Raw genomic sequence first — 24,735 nt, forward strand, 5'->3', positions numbered from 1 at the left:
ACAAGCAGAATGCAATAGCAAAGTACTCAGAGGTGGCTTGAAAGTCATTCGGATACTTTTATTTTCTGTCATGCTGAGGTAATCTTAGAAGACATTCTTTTTTTTAATGTCAAAATAATTGAAAAGTCGCCATTAAATCATTAGCGCTCTCAGCGATTCTTTCTTTTGTTCCCTTTCCTATTAAAGGTGCGGACGTTCCATTCATTAGACAGGCTAATAATTAAATAGCCCGTTGTAACATATAATGGTTCTTTAAATGACATAAGCCTCCATAGCAACCCAAGACGAGATACAATGACAATAACTAATGTTCTTAAATACTACTTTGCAGTACAAGATAAAGGTTGGTTTGTCATTTTTCATGATTTGGGTCAGATGCTTTAAAATATAGTTCATTGAAAGTACTAAAAATATCATGAGGTAGCATGGTAAAGAAATGGCTGCTGTGCGCTCTTGTTTCTCTATAGGTTGATATAGGTGACTGCAAGACTCCTGGGGTGACCTAATCTCTAGAAGAAAGTTCCACTTGAGCAATCACAAAGTCATCAAGATAGTTTTCAGGTATGAAAGAATTGGACACTGAAAGAGACTCTGTACCCCCAATCTGCCCCCCAAACCACTTGTACCTTCTTATAGCTGCTTTTAATCCAAGATCTGTCCTGGGGTCCATTTGGCAGGTGATGCAGTTATTGTCCTAAAAAACAACTTTTAAACTTGCAGTCCCGATCAGACCCTTATTAAATTTACTTCCTCTTCTTTATGATTGATTTAGGAATGACCCTCAGGGTTAACCTTCATTGCTTGTTTAGATAGGAGATGAAAATATATAGATAAAGTTATTGAAGATAAACCTGCCCAATCTACCTCCTTTCCCAACCGCTGGGATCTCCACTGACTCCTAGAAGGAAGACTAGGAATTATACTGGACTCATTTTTCCTTGATAAAATTAAATAGGATATCAAGGACTACTTTTTGCAATACTGACGAGAAGCAATACCCTGAAACAGCTATATGTGAATGGATGTCTGGGTTAAAATCTGGTAAATCCTTGTCATGTCGCAATATTCGCAACAGAGTTAGACTTTGACGCAAAAGCTGCCACCCTTGTATTTCCCTATGTATGTTCCAATGCTCGCAACCGAGTGGGACTTAAAGGAGACCTGTCACCCCCATGCCGGGGTGAAGGCGGCCCGACCCTACGCTAGAGACCCTTATACTTACCCCTTCTCTCCAAGTCCTGCGCCTGGAGCCGGTCCCAGGACGGAGATATCCCATCGGAAGCCCGGACTCATCTCTGGAGCACGCGTGTCGGGCTTCCGACAAGGATATCTCCGTCCCGAGACCAGGGTGGTTTGGTGATCTCCCCACTGGGAGGCACCCCTTGGCAACAGGTTTTCCTTCCCTGGAGGGATAACTGGCTATTCCCATGATTTGAGACAACTGAGACTCCACTGGCCCCTTTTTTTCACACTTGCAAAAACAGCACCAACCCTCTTCTCAGGTTGTTTGTGGTACTGCAAGTCAGTTAAATAGAACTTACCTGCAAAACCCACACCCTAACTGAGGACTGTTTCTGTAAGAAAGCGGCCATGTTTTTCTAAGCCTTGATAACCTCCTTAACAAAGACTGGGTTGAGACAATAGGTCAGCAGGATGGACAACTGGCTAGAGACAAATGCAGTCCACCGTATGAAGTACTATGCATGTCCCTTTAAGAAACGATACTAGGCTTGCAAAAGTGAGGAAAATATGGCAGAAGACAATAAAAGATTTTGTCGAGAAAGCAAACTGCTCTATTCTGAATAAAGCGAGATTTCCGCTCATTGTTCCCCCATGAGTTAAATAACCCCGAAGGTTACCGAAGAGAGAGGAATACAAAATAGCAGATCTGAAGCTTTGGGATGGTAGATTTCTCAAGATCAGCAATGCAGGGAAGCCGCGATGGGACAATGGGCTAAGATCAGCCTTGGAAAGATAAGCAACAAAATCTTTTTAATTGATAACTCATACACTGCTTAGGCAGCTCTTTCTTCTATAATTGCCTATTTACCAAGCTTTGTACTAAGTAGAACAATGTATGATGGGAAAAAAATGACTTGCCAAACCTAAGCATTAAATATGTAGTAGAAGACTTGTTTGTGGTTTCTCGGTTACTCTCTGATTGAAGTTCGTACAGTATATCCAGCTATGTAACAGAGAAATATCTCGTATCGGAGGCTTTGAATAACGATTCGGTTTCAATGCGAGCCACGTTTGTTAAAGACACAACGACACATGTTCCTTTACACTGCATTCCTAATAATGCTGACTAAGGTGGTGCTTATTAATAGACAATGTTCACTCCACATCATTAAGTATGTACATTATGTCAGGAAAGCTACATGGCAAAATAGAAGCCCAGAGGAAATTAAAATTTTTCTGTGGGCAGGGAGGCACATAGTAAACAAACACTACTTACCTCTCCCCGTGCCTCTGTAGTGCTGCCTAACTGCTCCAGGACTACCGCCAGGTTCAGGAATCTCCTATGATTTCACGATTGATTGCCAATCCGTGACTGGGGAAGGATACCATGCCAGTCACTGATTGGATGAGCATACGATCCATCAGCCAGGTCGGCATTTTCTCCTAAATCATGGCAACAGTCCTGGTGGGGATCCTGGATCCTGGGGAGCCTGTAACACATCACTTCAGGGCATGAGAGAGGTAAATAGTGTTTGTTTGTTTGTTAAGCCTGCAGAAAAATTCTTATTTACTTTGGACTTCTTCTTAAAACTTGTACATAAAGGTTCATTATTGGTATTGGGCCAGAAGAACATCTTTTTGGCCTCCATCTTGCTGTTATATTTGACTATACTGCAAAAAAGTGCCTAGTAGACATTGTTATTCCATACTTTGGGATCTTGCAAAAAATGTTAAATGGGCACTAATTTAGTCTACTGGTGACGGGTAGCAAAGTATGGCATCAATTACAGGTATTAACTTAATCAACACCTTGGGATACCCCAGTACATGGGAGGACGAGACGAAGACTGATTTGCTCTCCTTGGGAAACTTCAATGATGTTACAGTCCAAACAAGGGCAGTTACAATATATTGACTGTCCATATATGGTAACAGTTGTAACTGCCCAGTCCAAACTTGGTCAGTTACCAAATATTGACTGTCCATATATGGTAACAGTTGTGACTGCCCAGTCTAAACATGGGCAGTTACCAAATATTGACTGTCCATATATGGTAACAGTTGTAACTGCCCAGTCCAAACTTGGTCAGTTACCAAATATTGACTGTCCATATATGGTAACAGTTGTGACTGCCCAGTCTAAACATGGGCAGTTACCAAATATTGACTGTCCATATATGGTAACAGTTGTAACTGCCCAGTCCAAACTTGGTCAGTTACCAAATATTGACTGTCCATATATGGTAACAGTTTATACATGAGCAATTACATTATCAGAGCTTCCTCGAGGCTTCCCTCTGGTAGTGAGCAACAGATCCCACCATAAGCCTTTAAAGTAGATTAAATTGTAGCCTTCAAAGTAAAAGGTATATATGGGGAATCCTTCCACTGTATACCTCTGACAGAAGACCAAAACATTGATATCAACAGGGTTCAAATCTATGAAAAGCTAATCAGAGGGCTAGAAAAACAATTTCTATAAGTGTTTCTCCTATCTGTGGAATGAAAACTAGAAGAGACTCTTGCCAAACTCTATGAGACAAGGACTCTTACATTAGTGAGAGCTTTACAGGGAAGCGAACAGCAGGTTAGAAGACTCTAACCTGCTGTTATGTTCCCATAGGGCCGGGGAAAATGAATATGAAACCTGTTGTTGGTTTCTCTTTAAGCTTTGTATTATATACACATATCTTGACCTCGGTGACCTGTACAAATGACACGTTTCTGCAGCATATACTCAAAACTGATTCTCTTCCTTCATTGTCACAAATTTATTATTATACAAGGTTTTCTCAAGATCCCTAACTGACATTAAAGTACTAGAGTTAACCAACTAAACAATGAAAAGGGTTAACCAAATGGCCTTGGAGACTGGAATTTGTAAAAAGCTTTCCCTCCATATGTGAAAACCCTTTCTTTTATCTGATGATCAAGATTTCCTCTGCCGACCTTGACACATATGTCTAGAAATGAAGCAAATGTGCTCTCACCCTGTTCAATTGAGTTTTACACATAATCCAAATTTTTTTTTAGGATTATTGATGAGCAAGCCTGTTTGGGTTTGGTTGTACCAGAACATTCAGCATTAGACTCTCGGTGGCTGGAGAAGTTGTATGCTGTCCAAGGAAGTCTTGGAAAACATAAAAAACAGCTATAGGCTATGGGCTGTGTCCATGACTTCCTGGCCTTCTCCAACCACCAGGCCCGGTCGAACCTGAATGTTCGTCAAGTTGGCTCATCTTTATTTAGGATCCTATTATCTTCATAGTAAGAACCATAGATTTGGTTCTCACAATGTTCTCCTCAAGATCTCTAGAGATGATTGAACAGCGCTGATGTTCAGGTTTGTACGAACTTGAACCATCAGTATTTGACTCCCGCAGTGTTCCGTGGGGAAGGAAGGTCCCGCCTCGAAAACAGGAATACAGCCTGGGCCATAGGTTGTATTCCTGTTTTCCAGGCAGGATTCAGGCTGTCTCCACCTTCCCCAAGGAACGGGAAGACTGCGGGAGTCAAATACCGATGGTTCAAGTTCGTATGAACCTGAACATCAGCGCTGTTCGATCATCTCTAAAGATCTTCTCAAATGTATATCGTTTCTGGTTTCTTCCTAACAGTACAATGTGATATCTACTCCAAGCTCCACCTGTCCAGTGCTAGGTTCCAGCAATAGTGATCATCAGTATGTGACCTCCGATTCTTTTGCTACCTGAAGTTGATGCTAAACTATGGTGCTTTGACAGTTCCACTTTCTCATTTTCTTTTGAGAGACAATAGAACTCCACAGAGTTTGAAAAACAAGATTGTACTTAGTTTTAGTCTAGTTTAAAAGCCCTTTACACCTTACACCGATGCAACGCCCTCATTCCAATATGCCATGCCCACTTGTCAAGAATTTTGCTCAGTCAATTTTTTTTTTAATGTAATTTATTTGAAAAATAGGTCAAATAAATAAACGAGATTATAGAATAAATAAAATGTGCTCTGTTATAAAAACACACCTTGATGAAAGCAGTAAAGTTGATAGAAAAGATAGAAGAGCTTTTCTTCCCTTTTTTTTCCCCCTTCTTCTATTTCGTTTGAAATTTCAGAGTTAGTAAGTGGTTCAAGGTAAGGACCTGATGTGTGATAGACCTGTAATCCTTTAACTGAAGCCATCTTTGCTTTGATTTTCGTGTCTTTGAAGAGAGGTTTCAGATGAGCACATGTGTAAGAACAAATCAATACTCTTCAGATTTTGTATAATTCTTGTCCCTATTAATGGAGTTGTCTGATTTTGATATCTATAAGCTCTGTTAACGATAGGGGAAAGCATCTTGGGACAAACCTCTTAGAGTAGAAAGCTACTAGAAGGAGAACTCTTCCTCTGGAGGATCCATGAATGGCCCTTTGATTTCATTGCATGCCATGTGATGCTTGTGTTTAAGACTTTCTGGTGGTTCTCTTTGTGTTGGTTAATAAGAGGTCAACAACAGTGGTGATCTAGGGCTTTATTAATTTTTTTTTTTTTTGCTGAAAAATTGGAGATAGGCATGTGAATAAAGGGGGGGGGAGGAGATCTAAAAGAAAAAAAAAATGAGAGGGGGGTATGAAAGATGTGCCTGGTGTACAACAGGGAAAAGGTGAAGATTTGTGCGCAAGCCACACGGTTTGTCCCAAAATATGGGGCTTTTCACTGCTGTATGCCCTGCTTGCCTAATAGGTGGATAGGGTCGTGGCAAGGTCAGGTGGAGGTATGACCTCCTCTTCTGCTCTGTAGCCAGTGTTGATTTTTGCACCTGCCCCATGGAAGCCACAGATCTGCTGGATTTGCGCCTATTTTTAAATTGAGGCATGGGGGTGGGGCTTTATGTAAAGGGAATATAGAGGTATTCTCAGCTGCCAATTTACTCCTTTCATGCTCCTGGTTTGCTTTCACTTCCTGCTTTGGGTGGAGGGAGGTTACCTATACAGTCATTGGCTGTTCTGGCTAGCATTACAATGTTTTTCTGCTCTGCTCACTGCTGTTATGTGTTGATCTCTGCTATTCCAACTCCCATTCTGACAGCTCCACAGGGCTGGGAGCTGTCCATGTGAAGATGAATTACTACAGATAAGATGTCCGGGTAGAGGAGCCAGTACACATCTCTTCATTAATGTGTGTTTCGAGATCCCTGACCACCCCTTCCATCAGAGCAGTGAGGGATTGAGTCATCAGCCCGACCACTGCTGATAACACAGATAGGTGGTCAGGAACCTAGACAACAGCTGTAAACATGACAGACAGCTCAGAGTGCCTAGCAGGCATACAGAGCTAATAGGACCAATTACAAGGTTTCTTAACTTTTAATGACCTACAGTTTTAGTTATAGTTGCTGTAATGAGTATACCCCTTTAATGTAGATTTCCTAGACAGCAAATATATTTTCTTTCAAGTATTTTCTTGTTGATGAAAACTGTGTCTATGGAGATGAACTTGCAGAACTCAGATGTTTTTTCCAGCTCACAAACTATCAGAGATAGTTAAAAGAAAAATATCACTCAGAATTACATACAGCTCAATAATTCCTCAAAGCTAAGGCGGGAGACACGAGAAAATACACAGATTGTTAAGTGTTAGGGACTTCCTGTGCTTGGAACCACTTTGTATATGAGGGAATCTCCACTGGCATATCATGCTGGTTCTCACAGTACATCCAAGTCTGTTAAGAAAGGAAATCTAGAAAAATAAACTAAAGCCTTAGCACTGGGCACAGGAATGTTCTATCTTACTTAACAGATCATGCACAATTCTAATAAAAGAAAATGACCAAATGGTTTTCCTCCGGTATTATTATCATTATGGACAGGGGGTGGGGGGAAATTAAAAAAGACAATATGCTCACCTGTCCCTGTGCCTGCACTGAGGCGCATTACCAGGCTTATGTATCCCACCGGGCGTCTTCTCACAGTTTCCGGGTAGGTCAGAACCTGGGTTGAACATCACAAGTGGGGGAATATAGCCCACTCAGCCAATCAGTGACTGCAGCGGTTTTCCACCCCTGTCACTGACTGGCTGAGCAGGGCATCTGTCAACCGGTTTGTGAGGTAACCAGAGGGTAGCTAAGAAGAAAGCCGGCTTGGATCCAGGAGTGGGATGCGGTTCTGTGCGGGCACCGATTCAGGTGAACATAACTTTTTTTTTTATGTTCTCCCAGCCCAGAACATTTTTTTTGCCCCGCGTCTGACTTCTCCTGTAAATTTGGGGAAATCTCATAGCCCAGATATCATTTCCACCGAGCTATGAACTTTATCCCAATATGTATATAGTGAAAATGTTTTGAAAGGACCACCCAAAAATTTATTAAAAGAAGTCTCCTAAGGGGGGCTGTCCAAGCAAAGAATCAATCTACTGAATGCCAATTTACAGTATGTTGCAGATATGCCATAGATTTCCCCATTAACTTTAAATCCACCATGAAATTTTGAGGATTTTAATCGGCCCACAATAGAAATCTGGGATTTTTAATTAAAGGACAACTCTGGCGATTTTTTCTTTTTTTGCTTATTTAACCACATTACAAAGTTATATAACTTTGTAACGTGTGTAAATAAGTGGTCTGGCCCCGATCCCCTCCTTTCTGCCCCCCGACCCCCTGATTGGCTGAGCTTGCTGGAAGCCATGTGATGCGCTCCAGCCAATGAAAAGGCTGCCGGTGCACGTGCGCACCGGCAACCTTTTCTCTCCCATTCACTTCACACAGACCCGGAAGTGAGGGAGTTCCGAAGACACCGGCCGGAGGTGACAGAGTCGCGGGCGGGAGATTCAAGGGCCGATCGTCGATAGTGAGTATGAAGTTTGTGTGTGTCTGTTTTTTTTTCTGGTCCCGCCAGAGTTGCTGGAGCAGATTTTGCCCTAAAATCATCACTTGTACATCAACAAATCTGCCTAAAAAGCCAGTGGTTTTGCATGGATTTTGCACTGTGGACTTAACTTCTGATTATATACCTGCAAATACGGAAAGAACATCTACAGCATTTCCACTCCACTTGGATATATCCTTAAAATTCTGTATAAATTTTTTGTGATATTTGCATTTTTTTCCAAATGCTAATGAGTCTTTTGGGTGCAGCCGTCCCGCTCTGCTGTAATTCATTAGAAGTGGCGGACCATCCAAAGCAGATCAGTGCATTGGGGCAATAGTCCCATCCCCAGTGCACCAAAATGCCTCGTTTAAATATCTGACAAACTACGAATTTCCTGAAAACAGCACAGAGGATGAAGCTAAGAAACTCCCCTGCATGTGCCAACTTCAAACACAGAACGTGTTGGTAACCAGACTGGTTCCCGGGAAAACTGTGGCAATATGGGGGGTGAGCAGGGTAAGGGTAAAGATATGTATTTTTTATGTCTTCCACCAATCTGACCACATAAAAAAGTATTGAATACCTCAAAATAGCGGTTTTCCAAGCTGTGAATTACATTTTTAAAACTTAGTTACTATGTCCAATAAAAAATAATAATAATAAAAAAGTCATTATAGTACTGGCTTTACTGTAATATGACCTCAAATATTTTCTTAGATCAAACTAAATATATATTTTTTTAATTCAGATAAAACAACAAAAAAAGGCGAAAAACAAAACCCTTGTCAAACTAGCACAGCAGTTTTCCGTTAGTTATACACAGAGCACTGAATGACCTTGACAAAAGACCTCATCCACTCACTTCTGTGTGTCAAGCATTACTGTTTTTTTCTGCTGTGTACAGATGTTCTCAATGTTCTTTTTAGTTTCTATCCCATGTGTCTTGTTTTCTTCCCTTCCAAAGCAATAAGCAGTTTAATAAATGGTGTTTTGATTGTAGTAATAAGCTTGTAGGATTCTGTCCTTACTGCACATCCAACAAAAAACCCTGTCTGCTTGGTTGACTAGGAAGAAACGGGAGAAAAAAAAAATACTTTCAACATTTTATAAAAACTTACATATCGAAGACCATAATGGCCAATACATTCTGAGCCTATCGGCTTCATTTACTTTATAAAAGGAAGCAGTAGATGGGGGGGGGGGGGGGGAAGGAACGCAGAAAAAGAAACTGTATAACACTGGCTATTTATATGCAGGCACGTCGGAAGTGGTGACAAGTATAATTGCAGAAATGAAATTACAGGGCTCGTAACTAAGGCATTTCTCCCGCTGTTCTTTGGGAGAATAGATTGAAAGCACTCATCGCACACACACTCCCCACATGGTTTTTATGCTGGCATTTATAGAGCTTGCTAGGTATTGGAATCTTGTGGGGGAAAAAAGCATTGCAAAAAAAAAACAAAAAAAAACACAGTGACACTTTCTTTTCACAGAACTGTTTGGTTAACGGTTTCATTTCGAGAACAGAAACTTTTAGAAATCACAGACAAAACCAATAATTTAGAAGCTGGACCCATTCCATATACAAAAATCAAACATTTCTATGGGTTACTATTGCTGTGGCCCAAGGCGCTGGATCCTGGTATTGCAGCAGCTGGTTGGTTTTGGTGTTTTAGGGGCAACTCGTCACGGTGGTCAGGAGTGGTAGTACCCACCCCCGGATACACGGGCACCGGAGCTTGGTAGAACTGATGTGAGGTGAAGGTGTAGGTGCAAGTCCCGACTTAAACAGTGCTTTAAAGGGGTTATCCAGCGCTACAAAAACATGGCCACTTTCCCCCTACTTTTGTCTCCATTTTGGGCGGGGTTTTGAAACTCAGTTCCATTGAAGTAAATGGAGCTTAATTGCAAACCGCACCTGAACTGGAGACAACAGTAGAGGGAAAAGTGGCCATGTTTTTGTAGCGCTGGATATCCCTTTTAACTTCACTTGAAAAATTACTTCAGAGTAATACAAAATTGATTTTATTTTTCTGTTTTGAATTTTGTACCTCAAAACAAATAAAGTGCTTTGTGCTCCCACAGGGTCGATAGATCCCTCCTTTGTCAGATTTCTTGACAGAAACAAAAAGACTGCGCTCCATGGCGAGGATCAGTGTGTACTGAGAGAAAAACAAGGGCAGGTAACTCTGACCTGTGCAAGTTCTACATACAACAGAGTCACAACCCTCATGTAGGTAGTAACATACCACAGCCACTCCCGATATCCACAGGGGATAGAAAAAATAGAAAAAACAATCACAACACCTCCAAATGGGTATAACCGGGCGCAGGTCCAAGAAAGGAAATAGATGATGAAATAAGAATGTATTTATTGCGACCAACAAATTTCCAAACCGTACTGTTTTTTTTAAGAGTCATAGACGGAATGGCCAGTCTCTGAAAAGATGATTTTTTTGGCCGCAGTGTTCTGATGCGGGCACATCTGTGCGCGCCCTCAGCAGAACTCATGACTGCACGCTATGGAGCAAGCGGCTCCGGCACATGTCAGTTGTTTGTGGCGCCGCTAGGGATCCTAGCCAGAGCGTATACTATGTGAACAGCATACGCTCCGGCCTGAATCCCATAGGGAGCAAAGGCACGTATATTTTCATAATAATCATGGCGGTTGTACAACTGCCGTGGTTACGAAAATATACGTTGTGTGAGCATAGCTATAGGCTGTATCAACGTTTTCCAGGCAGCCCTTGGGCAACATCCAACTTCTGCAGCCACAGGAAACCAATGCCGAGTGTTCAGGTTCAAATAACATTGCCGAACCCAAACACTTTGACAGATCCGCTTAACACTATTTTTTTAAACGTTTTTTTTATTCCTTTTCAGCAATATATCACTTTTTTCACTGATACTGGAATACCTCTTCAACACGATCCCATGATCATTTACAATATATATATATATATAAAAACACACAGTAAAACAGACTGGGGGAAAAAAACGTATTTGAATATTAATATATATCCAGATTTTTTCCCCATTTTCTTTTAACATTTCCATATCATTAACATGTCTATCGATCCCAAGTTTTCCACAATTCCTTGACTTTCACCATTGAAGAGCGTATGCAAGTATGTTCGACAGGTTTCTGTTTTTTTTTTCTTTTTTAATTATGCAGATTTTAGTCAAAAATTTACTACCCATGGCTTTGATTCTGTTGGCAAGTAAATGGCATTCTTTGATTAAATTATTAAGTATCCAATTTATTCCTCCTGGCGCTTTAATTGTAGGCAGGAATTTCGTGTAACGGGATCTGCCTTGAGATACGAAATCAAGGCACAAGAGCCATTTATCTATAATGACTGTGAGTTTCTATTTCCGCAGCTGTTCTCCAGGTCATTGGGTTCATGTCACCAGAATATTCTTTCTTTCATGACAAATTTGATTGGAGATACAGTAAATATTTACTGGAAGAATCCAGGACCTTCGAGTGTTCTCAGCCCTATTCCTTTTCAATGGCGCCAACAATTTTTCATTGTTTTCATCCACAAAATTACCTTCAATCGAGAGACGCCGGTCACATACAGCGCACTTTATTATAACTATTACAAAGTAAAACACTTTTTCACATAACAATATAATTTCAGATTTTCTTGGTGAAAGCGAGAGCCGCCTCTCTTTCCAGTGTTAGCCTGTCGACCTCAATCTTTTGGAGAATATTATGTCGAAACTTTATTACTGTCTCCAGATGGTCGCCAGCGTTTATCCGTTCTCCTTCGCGTAGTTATTGTTTACATTGGAACCAGTATTTATTTATTTTTATTTAAGGAAATACACATTAAAGGGTTATTTTCATCTTAAGTGGTTTGCCTATGCGTGCTGACGCTCTATTCATTCTCTATGTATGCCGCCAAAAATAGCCAGAAACTGAACTGTCTGTTTCCATGACTTCCATAAAGAACGACTCACCACTAATAGGCGACTTAGGTCTCGGTACTTGAGAAAAATGGGTCCTCCCTAGAATCGGCTAGTTATCCCCTATCCTGTGGATATGATATCACCTTCAAAATAGGAAAACCCCTTTAAGATCAAGCCATTCAAGTATAGACAGAATCACCATTATTAAAGGGCTTATCCAGGCTTAGAAAAAACTTGGCTGCTTTCTTACAAAAACAGTGCCACTCATCTCCAGTTTTGGTGTGGGTTTTGCAGCTCAGTTCAATTGAAGTAAATGGAACGAAATTATAATAGTAACTGTGCTTTTTTAAAACCTGGACAACCACTTTAATCTGTTACTGACACAGAACTAGCATGCTCATCCTAAGGTCGCTAACAGCTGAGAGAGGGAGCTAAGGACGTGAGTCCACTCTACACATGCCACCTCCTGGCTGCTATCAGTAGCTGAGGGAGCTGCTAATACCCATATTAGATTTGTAAATAACTTTTCAATTATTCTTTACACCACAAAATGAGCTCTAAAGTATTGGCAACTAGGTGTCTCACATCTCTGTAATCTGTTGTCCACTGTACGTTGTCAAGTGAAAATTGTCTCTTGTAACAGCTAGATCAGGACAGAACACAGGAAGTGAAGGCTGAGCTATGGGCAGAAGATAGAGAAAGAGAAACTGATAAAGTTTAGGCTTTGTACCTAGGCTAAGCCAATCTGTTTGCTAAAGATGATTCTCACTGATCCACACAGGTAAATCAAGGCTTTCTTCTCATCTCTGACCACTAGAGATGAGCGAACCTTTCGGTCCGAAAACAGTTCGCTCGATCATGATGCCTGTGATCTCGGGTGCATAGTTGCGCTCCCGGGAATATGCGGCCAGGATAGCGATCTGGAATTCCCTGGAATATCCTGGCCGTATATTCCCGGGATAGCAATTATGCACCCGGGATCACAGGCATCACGATCTACCGCAGATGCTGTCGGACCAAAAGTCCGACGGTCCGCGCATCTCTACTGACCACCCTCAAAGCTCAGAACAGCTGTCCCTTGTATATACAAATGTATCTACTGCTGTATGTCCACAGCGTTGCAGTGTAATTCTCCATTAGCTTCTCAGTAGCACTAGTGTAGTGTTACACTACAGGGCTAACTAAGTTTTAACTGCCTCTCTGAGTGTAACTCAGGTGCCACACCAAGTGCTGGTAGCTGTGATTTCCACTTCAACCACTAGGTGTCTCACTCTCCCCAGTGCACAGCTGCAGTGTATGTAAAGGTTTTAGCTTTGTGTGTGTTTCAGCCAATCACAGGCACAAGACACTCTCTCTACTCTTCTGGCTTCCTGTAACAAAGGGGGAGGGTGTTTCCTGTGGTTAAGGAGTTAAGGACCGATGCTTGCGCTATACAGTGCAATCCCTAGAGGGGCTTTTGCTTTTTCATGTGTTTCTGCCCACATAGTAACTTGTAAAGCCAGCGCATCAGTAACCCCTTCTCCTTCCACATACCATCTATCAGTGAACTGTATAAAACAACAACCCAGCACAGTACCAGCCTCTTTAAGCAAGTGCCCTCTCTCCACCACTATGTCATGTTAAAGCAAAGAGGAGTATGTGCTTGGATTGCCCAGAGAAGAAAGGGAAAGGAAGTCCTTTGTGTGCACTACTGGCAAACAGCTCTGATGCCGTCCCCAGAAATGGAGCGACATAGCTGTGCACCACAGAGGGGACTCTCAGGGGCTCAATAACAGCAGTGAGAATACTAATATCCCCTTCTCACCACTGATCAGTTAATATAACCAAACCATGAAGATTTCTAAAAATCTTCACTTTAATGTTGACAGATTCCCATTGATCTAATGTGTAAAGGGGCACTGTCCCCTTACGGCAGGCATCCAAAGAATACGGCAGGCATCCTTTGCGTTGCTGAGGGATAAGCCACTACCGGAGTTCTCTGGCAGCAGCTTGTCTTCCTCTCCATATGTAGATAAATATGCATGTTTTGCTGAGCCGAGGGTTCATGTATATAGGGAGGCTGGGGGAGATAGCTGTTGGCCAAACAAGTGTTTGGCCGAGAGCTATCTTATCTGTATGACCAGCCTTAGGCAATATGAGGCTGCCCAATTCACTGTTCAATTAGAGCTGGTAGGAAAATAAATTCAATATTTCTTAAGTCTTGGTCTCAGTGGCCATTATTTCAATAGACTGTTTGTTAAGAGACATAGGTTATCGAGCGCTCTCCGTTTTAGTATTAAACTCATTTTATCAACTATGAGAATGAAAAATTTCTACTTGGATTTTAACTTTTTTTTTTAAAGCTATAAGAAATATAATAGTTAAGGTGTAGATTTTATTACTATGTTATGATAAATGACTTGGTATAATCACTCTAAAATTTTATATAATTGGAAAAAAAAAATCCCTTGCAGAAAGACAATTCTTAGTGTATTTTGTTTTCTTTAACGATAGCACAGGTAGAAATATTCTGCATTACATGTCTTGCAGGAAGTGGTGTATTCTCTCAAGTCTGACATAGTGCTCTCTGCTGCCACCTCTGTCCATGTCAGGAATTGTTTAGAGCAGTAGCAAATTCCCATAGAAAACCTCTCCTGATCTGGACAATTCCTGACAGGAACAGAGGTGGCAGCAGAGAGCACTGTGTCAAGCACTTGCAAGACATACAGCAGCTGATAAGTCATTTACTTCTATTTACTTTAAATAGAAGTAAATGACAATTCTAGATAACTTTCTGACACTGGATTTGAAAGAAAAATGATTCCACTGGAGTATCCCTTTAAGGACAAGTTTTTCTGATGAGAGGGTCATGTGGAATATAAAATTTTCTCAGAAATTGGTTGCCACTATCAGATTTGCAATATTTTTTGTGGCTCAAAAGTTATCAACACAGAAAGTTGCTTTGTGTTTAGCTTCAGCTCTGTGTTCAGCACCATGGACAACACATTGAACATGTCAAATCGCTGTGCATCACACAGAAACATTGTTGCAAGGTTCTGTATTGATATCTTTGAAGCACAAGACATACAGTATTGCTAATCTGACCTTTCAAGGAGGTATAGACTTTGTTGTGATAAGATTCTTAGATCAGAATAACTGGAAGTACTGGAAACAATAATGCTGCCGAATTTGTGACACAGAGACAACGGTCATCCTATGGAGAGTGTTCAGAAATAACACGGGAGAGGACTACAGTAGATGGGAGAGTTGGAATAAATGGAGTTAATGGCAAGAACAAGATGGAGAAAAACAGCCAAACAATCCAAAGTGTGAGGCAGATATCGAGGAACAGGATCTTGGTCAAAATGGATAGTAAAGGAAACAAGGGTAAGACCAAAACAACAGCAGACAAAACATCAATAGAGAGCTGCCCTTGAAATAGGCTGCCAGGCCTGATGTTCTTGGCATGTATGAGTTGGCTGAACATGCAATGTCACTAGCCTAGGTAATCCGAAGAGACACAGGTAGATTCAGAATTGGCTGCCATTGGGATCAAGAAAAGAAGCAGACACAAGGGGGAACATTTATCAAGATGCGCCACGGCATATGACATGGAAAAGTGTAGTGTCCCACTATGTTTTTTGTTTTATTTATTTATTCCTAGGTAAAACCTGTAGTGTCACAGGTTAGGACAGGAAGCCACTGTTCCTTACTCCAACCACTAGATGTCGCACTCACACAGCACAGATGCAGCTAACACTGGGTCTAGCTACACACACTTCCCTTTATAGTAAAAAGTTCCTTTTAGTATTTAGTTAGTGCCTGGCTACAGGCTAGGCAGGACGTGTATATAGTTGTTCCTGCACTAGTTACCCAACCACTATGGGTTGATAGACAAAACCCCTAGGAAAACCGGAGACAAGGGAGTCTCAACACCTTTGCCTACGCCGAGGACATACATCTAAAACTGGACAGTCAACCACCATAGAGAAAAGGGATGGATAACTCAAGACTGGACCTGCAGTAGAGCACAGTGCTAGAAAGCCGCTCTCTACTGACAAGACGCTCAGCTTTGTAGGAAGGACACTACAAGTCAGCTCCACCCAATGCAGAGACCTGGGATGCGTACTACCCCAGTAGGATGGAAACCCAACACTGTGGGGCAGAAGGCAATTAGGTGAGATAACCGAGACTCATCCATACGGGAGTATGACGATTTCTTTAAACACTCTAAAGACACTTCACCACATCCCGGCAGAGTACATAGTACATTAGGTAACGCCTCCCTATCTAATCCCTAACACCTGTTACCTTACTGTTTCTTCTAACAACTCACCTATCTACTTGTTGGAGTATTATTGCTGATTATTTTTGCACAGAGTACCTGAGCACTGTTTGTTGCGGTTTTGCACTACGAAACCTTTTCCCAGTAAAGTTTGAAAGTTGCTTAAAGTGGGACTCTCTCTCTAATCTCTGCCGTCGCACTTGTACCAACACCTTGCACCTCACATCTGTCCAAACCAAGGTCCGGTTGCCGTGTGTCCAGAGTTGGGTGTCACCACTCCTGCCCACCGTGACAAGTAGCCTCCAAAACACCAAAACCCACCAGCAGGAACAAAATAAGTTCCAGCAACCCAGGCCATCGGAAAAAGTACAGATGTTTGCCCAAAATACCAAAAGACGTGCCTTTACCGTAGCATGGGCTCCGCACCGGTTTAATTGAACAGGTTAAACATATCATATGTCTGCATTCATCCTGTCCGTTTTGCAAGCATGGGTATAAACTGATGTACATTTGTGTCTGTGTAATGTCTAACAGACAGTATTTATAGCTGAGGAATTTACCGTTATGGCTGAGGAATTTACCGTTTATCGGGGACAAGTAAACATTGTAATGAGTGTGAATTGGATGATGCCAAACATGAATTTCACCTCTGCTCCAGCATTCCTGACGAACACTGACTTACACCATTCACCCACTTAGCTGGGAAATGTAGCTATGTTCAGGTTAAGAATATATGACCTGACTTTCTCTATATGAAACAAATGATATAAAAGCCAAACACATTATCTTCGAAGATAAAGAGAAGATGGGGAAAAAGATCAAATAAACTAGAACAGGGTTTGGCCTGTTGTCACTTCTGCCCATTTGGAGCTAACAATCTAAAAAATGTCCTGATATCAGCTGCGGTCTGGGGCAACAACCACCATGTATTTACAACACTCTGAGGGTGGCCCATAGCTTGCAGCAGCAGCTCCTAAAGGGTGGAGAAGTTTGGGCAGTGTAACACGATTGGGCGCCATCCAGCAGAGATCTGTTACTTACCCTTGGTGGTCGGTGACGCTAATGGCAGCTCCTCTGCTGTGCTCCATGCTGATCCTGGGCCTCCTCACTCTTGTGTCTTCTGGGATCTTCTTCCTTCCTCTTGCCCCTGCTGCACCTACTGGCACCTACCTCTGGCCATTAAGGTGTTCATGTGGCCACAGGCTCTGGACTTATAGAAGCAGCTTGTCTCCACCTGCTGGTGCCTTCTGTCAATCCAGAGCCACCTGCACTTATATAAACTACATCCACCTGCTCCTCTCTGCCTGAGCATTGTTGCATTTGAGCATTCTAAGTGAAGGTTCATTTCTGTGATCTTGCTGATTCTCTGTATATCCTGACCTGTGCCTGTTCTCTGGATTGTGCTTTCTGCCTGACCCTCTGTCTATACCGTGTGCCTCTCCTGTTGCCAACTCGGATTGTCAGACCTGCATGACTGGCAAAATAGGTAGGCAGGATGAGTATTCACCCTATAACACTTAAAAAACCTAATTTGGGTGTCTACATGAAAAACTGTAAAGGGAATCTGTCAGCTCTATAACATGCTCAAAGCTATAGATATGATAGCTTTTTTTGTTGTTGACAGCAAAGTTATAAAAAAAAGTTTTTTTTTATAACGTTAAAAGCAGTACAGGCTGGGGGGATATGAGCAGCCGGCTCATTGGAGCCAGAAGATAGAGGGTCATGCTTTCCTGCAGTAGGTAAGTATCATGTTTTAGTTTTTTTTTTATGTTGAAGCACAACAGGGGGCATTCTTACAATGTTGGGCAGCTGTGTACAACAGGGGGCATTATTATTATTATGCATGGTGGCTGTATACTGCAGGGGACATTAATTCTATGGGTTGGGGGGCTGTATACTGCAGGGGGCATTATTACTGTGGGTGGGGTGCTTTATACAGCAGGAGGCATTATTGCTATGGGTTGGGGAGCTGTATACAGCAGGGGGCATTATTACAGTGTGTGGGGCCCTGTATAAAGCAGGGGGCATTATTACTATGGGTTGAGGGGCTGTATACAGCAGGGGGGATTATTACTGTGGGTGGAGGTGCTGCACACAACAGGGGATCAATATTACTATGGGTGGGGGGTGCATCATTATTATATGGGGGCACAGCAGGGGACATTATTACTATATGGGGTTCATAGAAGGGGATATTATTACTATATGGGGCATTCTACATATGGGGGCAACCCACATACAGTACCTACTCACTTAACTGCGCATGACACCAAACAGCAGAATTACTACTGCTCGGGATCCTATAGGTGGGAAAAAGGGAAGGAAGTTAAAGGAAAAATACAGAGCCTGAGATGTTTGTCTGGCAAGTTCTGAAGGATGGCACAGGAATATTGTGGACAGGTAAGCATAGGCTCTTTTTTATGATGTGTAATAAAATGTGTGACCACCATCTTTACAAACTCGTTATGAACTTTGCAAAAACTTTGGTTCTGTAATGAACCAAACTTTTTGCAAAGTTCATAAATCTCAGTTTGTGAAGTTCCGTTCACTCATATCTAATGATCAGTGACAATGGACAAAAAAAAGATTTCTTTATAGGAAGGCGGCCATACACATCAGATAAAAATAGGTTGAGATTTAAACATCTGTTGAGTGAACGTTCATCTGACAGGTGATTGTTTTGACACCGGGTGAGTGATGAACAATCTTCCTGTGAATGTGCTGAGAATATTCCACCTTAAAAGATCATTCCTGGATGGAAAAAAATTGTTTTCTGACTGAAAGATCCTTTATCTCGATATCTGTCAAAAACATCAAAAACAACCAAATTATTATAAGACAATAAGAGTCTGTCATTGGTTGGCTACAATTGTTCCCTTTAAATAGGTGCCTTATAAGAGTATCTTGCATCCATAGGCTGTAAGAGCATCCATCACCCATAGACATGCTTTTAAGCTCATAAAATGCTGGTAGCATATACGATAAGTTGATGGTAGGTATATGCAGTGTCCCAGAGTGTGCCACTTACTTGTGTAGGTCAGTATTATTTTGTATGTATGCTCTGGGATGAAGGTAGCATTCTGCACTCCCACCACCAGATGTCTCACTATAGTCTCTGTACTACTTCGCACAGCTAAAGAAAGGTTATTATAGGGTTAACTGTAAATATGTCTTGAATGATGTACTTTTGTATGTCTAGAGTCATGTACTTTTGTATGCCCTGTCTGTTCCACTGACTGAGAACCCTGAGCTGGGTACCTCATGGTTTTCCCACCTCTGTTTCTCCAGCCTATCAGAGGCGTGAGTGTCTCCTGATGTGGTTTTCCCCTAATCAGTGTGATGTAGAGCAGATTGGGGAGTGGTTTAGTCTAGTTAGAGTGAGAGAGACAAAAGAGTGTGTTCCTGCTGCAGTACTTCCCAGGGCCTGGCCTGGAGGCCAGGACCAATTATCCAGAGACAATTTTGATTCTCAAATCTCAACCCATACCATGTTGGGCTAGTGAAACCCACAGTGAGGCTACTGCAGATGTATGTTGATGGATTATTTTTTTTAAACCTCCTGACAACCTGACAGGGGTCAACAGACAGTAGTTAGGTGAGAGAAAGTAAAGACGAAAACTCTGCTGCAACGTGCTTGGTTTCCTTATTAGATTTACCCATTCGGTGGGGCCTATGTTCCTGGATAATAGCTACAGATTCAGGTACATCTTTTAAGTACCCACAGCTGAGTACCTAAGTGTCTAGATAGGACCACTCGTCAGGTAGAACACTGTCGTCTGAGTCAAGCCTAAGTCAAATAAAGTAAGTCAAGTCTCATCTCCTAGTGATCAGAGACAGTGTCAAGCTACTCTAAAGTATTATTCTCCAGTATACCTGCACTAAGCAGTGATTTATCTCAAGACTCAAGTATTCTACAGTCTAATTGCACTAAGCAGTGATTTTAAAGTTTTCAATCCAAAAGTATTTTAAGCACCCTGCTCACTACAAGGGATCTTAGTCAGTAACTTTGATTACTGTATTCTTGCACCTTATTACAAAAATTGTTTATTGTTTATGTTTACAAATAAAGTTGCACCTGTTTAAGACATGTGTCTCGTACCCTGGGAGGGCACATACCACTCTCTATTGAGAGGCTTATCCTATGGGAATGCAAAGTTGAAACCGTCAGCGGCGAGGTAATGGGAAAAGTAAAATACAGACGAAAAGAGAATATGGTTTGATCAAATTATATACCAACATCCTGGCATTGGTATTTTAAATGTAGCCGAGAGGCGTTAGTGTCAGCCATAGGTGTGATGTGCAACAGCTCCTTTCTCTCCATGCCCGTATTTTACTTTTCTCCCCTTTCTCAGTGGCTAGCACTCCTCTTTGTAAGACCCATGTGACCCCAATTAGCAGGAAGCACCTATGCACACATGGTGAGTACCTCCTAGTTCCCGTATTCTACCTCCGGTGCAGTGGTGTGTGGTAAGACCATGTTCATACATGTGTTGCTTGGTGGCAGCTGGGTTTAGGGTGCCCAATGGGTTTGGTCCTGTGACATTGGGGTTGCAGGGTCATTCTATGGCCTCCCTTCCTTGCTTGCGCTCACTTTGGGGGGTTGGCAGTCTCTGACCGACACACTGTTGATTTAAGGTAGGGACTCATGTGATCCAGTGTACCTGCACGTGGATTATTCTTCATGTCAATCATTAGTGGGTGGGAGCTGCAACAACGTATTAGGCTCTGGTGGATTAAGCACAACTTCTCAGAGATGTCCCTGATACTGGACGGCTCCTAAAAAACCTGTCCCCCAGCAAGGGCAGAATAACACCCATGAATGTTTCCCTTTAAATGCATTTTCTGGACAAAAACCTGACAGTAGGTTCACAGGTAAAATATAAAATATAAAACCACAAAAAAAAAAAAAATTAATCCCGAACATGAGCGAATCCTGAATTTCAAAATGTTCTTTAAATTACAGCAAATTAAAAAGCTTTTAGCAGCTCCAAAGCATCTGACAGAGCGGTGACACCATAATAGTTTGCTTGTTTTTCCATCTCTCCTCGCTCGCTTCTCTCGCTCCGCTCGCTATATAATCCCAGACTTGTTACTAGGCAACCTCACAGTTTATTGCTTTGCTATTTATGACCCAATTCTCATTTGTCATAATTTGTTATAATCAGAGGAGATCATAAATAAAATCAGCAGACAATAAAGTGACTGGGCCGGCAATGAGAATTTATAAGCCCAGAGGCTGAGGCGAGAAGTAGCTAGTATCACACCCTTGCTATACATCCCTTACTTCTCGGTAATGCTTTCTGTCACTGCCTTTGGTGGTGTAGTGCTGGGTTTTTGATGGAGGATGCTACTTAGCTGTCGCGTTTCAGTGTTGCTAAGTTTAAATAACGGATCTTTCATCTATCCTCTCTGCTGAGAATAATATCATCTGGGAGAAGGAAATAAAGGATTATGTTAGCTCAGTAATGTGAACTCCCACCAGGGCCGGCTTGCCGTTGCCCGCAGGCGTTTTCATTCGTCACACTGTGCAATAATCTTACCTTTCATTATGTCTATTGTAAACTCCCCTCAATACGGTAAAGGGCTTATCCGATCCTTAATAATTATGTGCAGGTGGTTTACATGCAGCGGGATTAGTCACTGATTAATGTACAGTCTCCATAAACCACGTTCATATACAACTGGTGTTTATCGCCTACTTTTGTGGCATCTGATATTCTTCCCTATAAACTATAATCTTCCCCGTAGTTTAGGTAGTCAGTCACCCTACCCTATATCATATTCTCCGCTTCCTACTCTTTCTCTTGTTTCCCTGTCTCTGGACTGATCATGTTTCACATGCTGGGCAGCAGATTTGAAATATATGTAAGGAAATTGAATAATTGAAGCTCTACTCTTCCCTATATGCTATCATTTTCCCTATAGTATAGGAAGCAGTGACCCTACCCTATATCCTATTCTCCGCTTCCTGCTCTTTGTCTTCTTTCCCTGTCTCTGGATGGATCATGTTTCACATGCTTGGCAGCAGATTTGAAATATATGTAAGGACATTAAATAATTGAAGTTCTACTCTTCCCTATATGCTATAACTTTCCCTTTAGTTTAAGAAGTAGCCACCAATCACCTATCTCACATATGCAGTTTCCTTTTTTTGATCCTCTTTCCCTGTCTCTATGATCATGTTTCCCATGCTGGGCAGCAGATTTGTATTATATGTTAAGACATTGAGTAATTGAAGCGCTATTTCACATCTTATAATAGTGGAACAATCAGACTATATATATATATATATATATATATATATAGATATAGATATATATAGATATAGATAGATAGATAGATAGATAGATAGATAGATAGATAGATAGATAGATAGATATATAGATATATATTCAGAGATGGGGACCAAGGATGAGTCAAGCCCTAATGCTGGCACACGCCCTGCTGTCCCTTCGTCTTGGAGTAATTGGCTCCTTAGCAGGCCGTCCCCAACCTGAAGACTGGTACCAAACTGGTATAAGTGGAGCACAAAACAGAGACAAAACAAACACAATAAAAGCAGGGTCAAATAGCCGGGTCAGAATCTACTGCTCGTCATGGTACAAAATAAGGAGTTGGGGAAAGAGTCGAAAGTCAAGCCAAAATCAGGAAAACCAGGGAATAGCAATCAGGATACAACACTGGCTTAGTCACACACAATGAGGCTCTATCGCAGGAAAGGAGGATACTGAGGGGAGTATACTTATAGAGACTGGAGTCCCAGCCTCAGGGTATAATTGGGGCTGAGACTCCAGCTCCCAACAACATAAAGAGCTGACTGGAGAACACCTGTGCTGGTCTTCCGGAGGCAGTGAAGTCGCAATCAGACTATTACTCTTCCCTATATGCTTCCCTATAGTATAGAAAGTCAGTCATCTCATATCCTCCGCTTCCTGCTACTGTTCCTCTTTCCTTGTCTCTGGAGGCATCATGTTTCATATGCTGGGCAGCAGATTTGTATTATATGTTAGAACATTGAGTAATTGAAGTGTTATCTTTCAACTTCTAAGAGTGGAACAATCAGAATATATATGCATTGCTTTGGTTTAAGAGCTTCCTTTATTGGTTGGGAGGGCGAATGGAGGAGGGGCATAGTCTGCATAGTGGGGTCTACAGCTCTGTACTCTGACCCAGGAATTCTCCCTCACCTTTAAAATCATAGCAGATCCACCTCAGGCTGGGGCTTACATCAGGGGACAGGACTTTGGAGGTAATCTCTTCATGGCTTTAAACCCTCTCTCTCTGGACAGAGAGTGCTGCATGTATGTGCCCACATCTGCCCTTCTCATTCCTTAATGCTTCCTGCTGTCTCTGTCAGCCCTTGTGTTCCCCCTCCTCTCCATTCCTGCTATAATGTGCCTGCACTCACACTCAGCTATATGCTGTATAGAAATGTTTATGTCACTGTCCTCCTGCACAGCTCTGTGATTCCTGATTGGGCCAGGCTGAACACACACCCCCTTCCCCATTGCTGTCATGTGACCACACAGACCTCTTACAGCAGCCCTGCTTCTCTATTCTAGCCCGTTGTACTACCCTACTGCATTATCCTGTGTATTCGAATGTAAGGTGTTGCATGCATAGAGTGCATAAAGATGAATGATCTAAACAAGTGTGCGTCTTTATGGCGGGACCTTTTACGTGAGAATCAAGAGTTAAGATCAGAAAATGGATTTAGATATTAATTTTGGACGCCTCATTTACACCCCTGGGGCTTAAAGTATTAAATTTAAAAATTCAATGCATTTCTTTCCTTTTTAAGATTTGGAAGCAAATAATAATATTTTCTGGGACGTGATCTACGGCACAGATGGTAAACTTAGCAAAATCCCAATTCTGCACATTTAGGGCATGCCTTGATATGCTTTGTTTCCAGCATCCTCACGTTACGTTCCGGCGCTGCTTGTTAGTCCTCATACGGAGGTTGAGGGTTGCTTGACCAATATACTGTAAACCGCACATGCAGGTGAGCAGATATATTGTAGGACATAGTTGGAAGAGCATGTTGGGGAACGTTTTGTTAAAAATAGAATTTATGCAGATTTTATTTCTTCCTTTATGATGATTTTATTGTGTTCTTTTTTGATTTTTACATGTACATGTGCAAAATGGGACGTCACTTGGGAGGAGTAGCGTTGTAATTAAAGATGAGGGAAGCAGACGGAAACTCGTTTTGCGAGCTTCGCAAATTTTCACAGATCAAATGTTAACAAATTTAACTAAAATAGCCGAAACTATAGTAGCTACAGTACTGGGATTATTACAGAAGGGCGAATGTTATCGTAAGTGTAAACAAAATCGTAAAATCACAATTTAAAAAAATGTCAATCAGACAGTAATTCATTTAATTTCCACCATTCCTCTCCTCTCTGTCCCTATATCACTCTGTTAGTCTCTCCCTGCTCTGCTCTAACTGCCTGCTGCCGTCCTGCTTTCTCCTCCACACACAGCTGACTGGCCATCTCCGCTACCGGACCGGGGGAGGTGCTGACATCATAGAGGGGCCTGTA

The sequence above is a fragment of the Dendropsophus ebraccatus genome, chromosome 1, assembly GCF_027789765.1.
Source record: "Dendropsophus ebraccatus isolate aDenEbr1 chromosome 1, aDenEbr1.pat, whole genome shotgun sequence".
NCBI classification, from domain to species: Eukaryota; Metazoa; Chordata; class Amphibia; order Anura; family Hylidae; genus Dendropsophus; species Dendropsophus ebraccatus.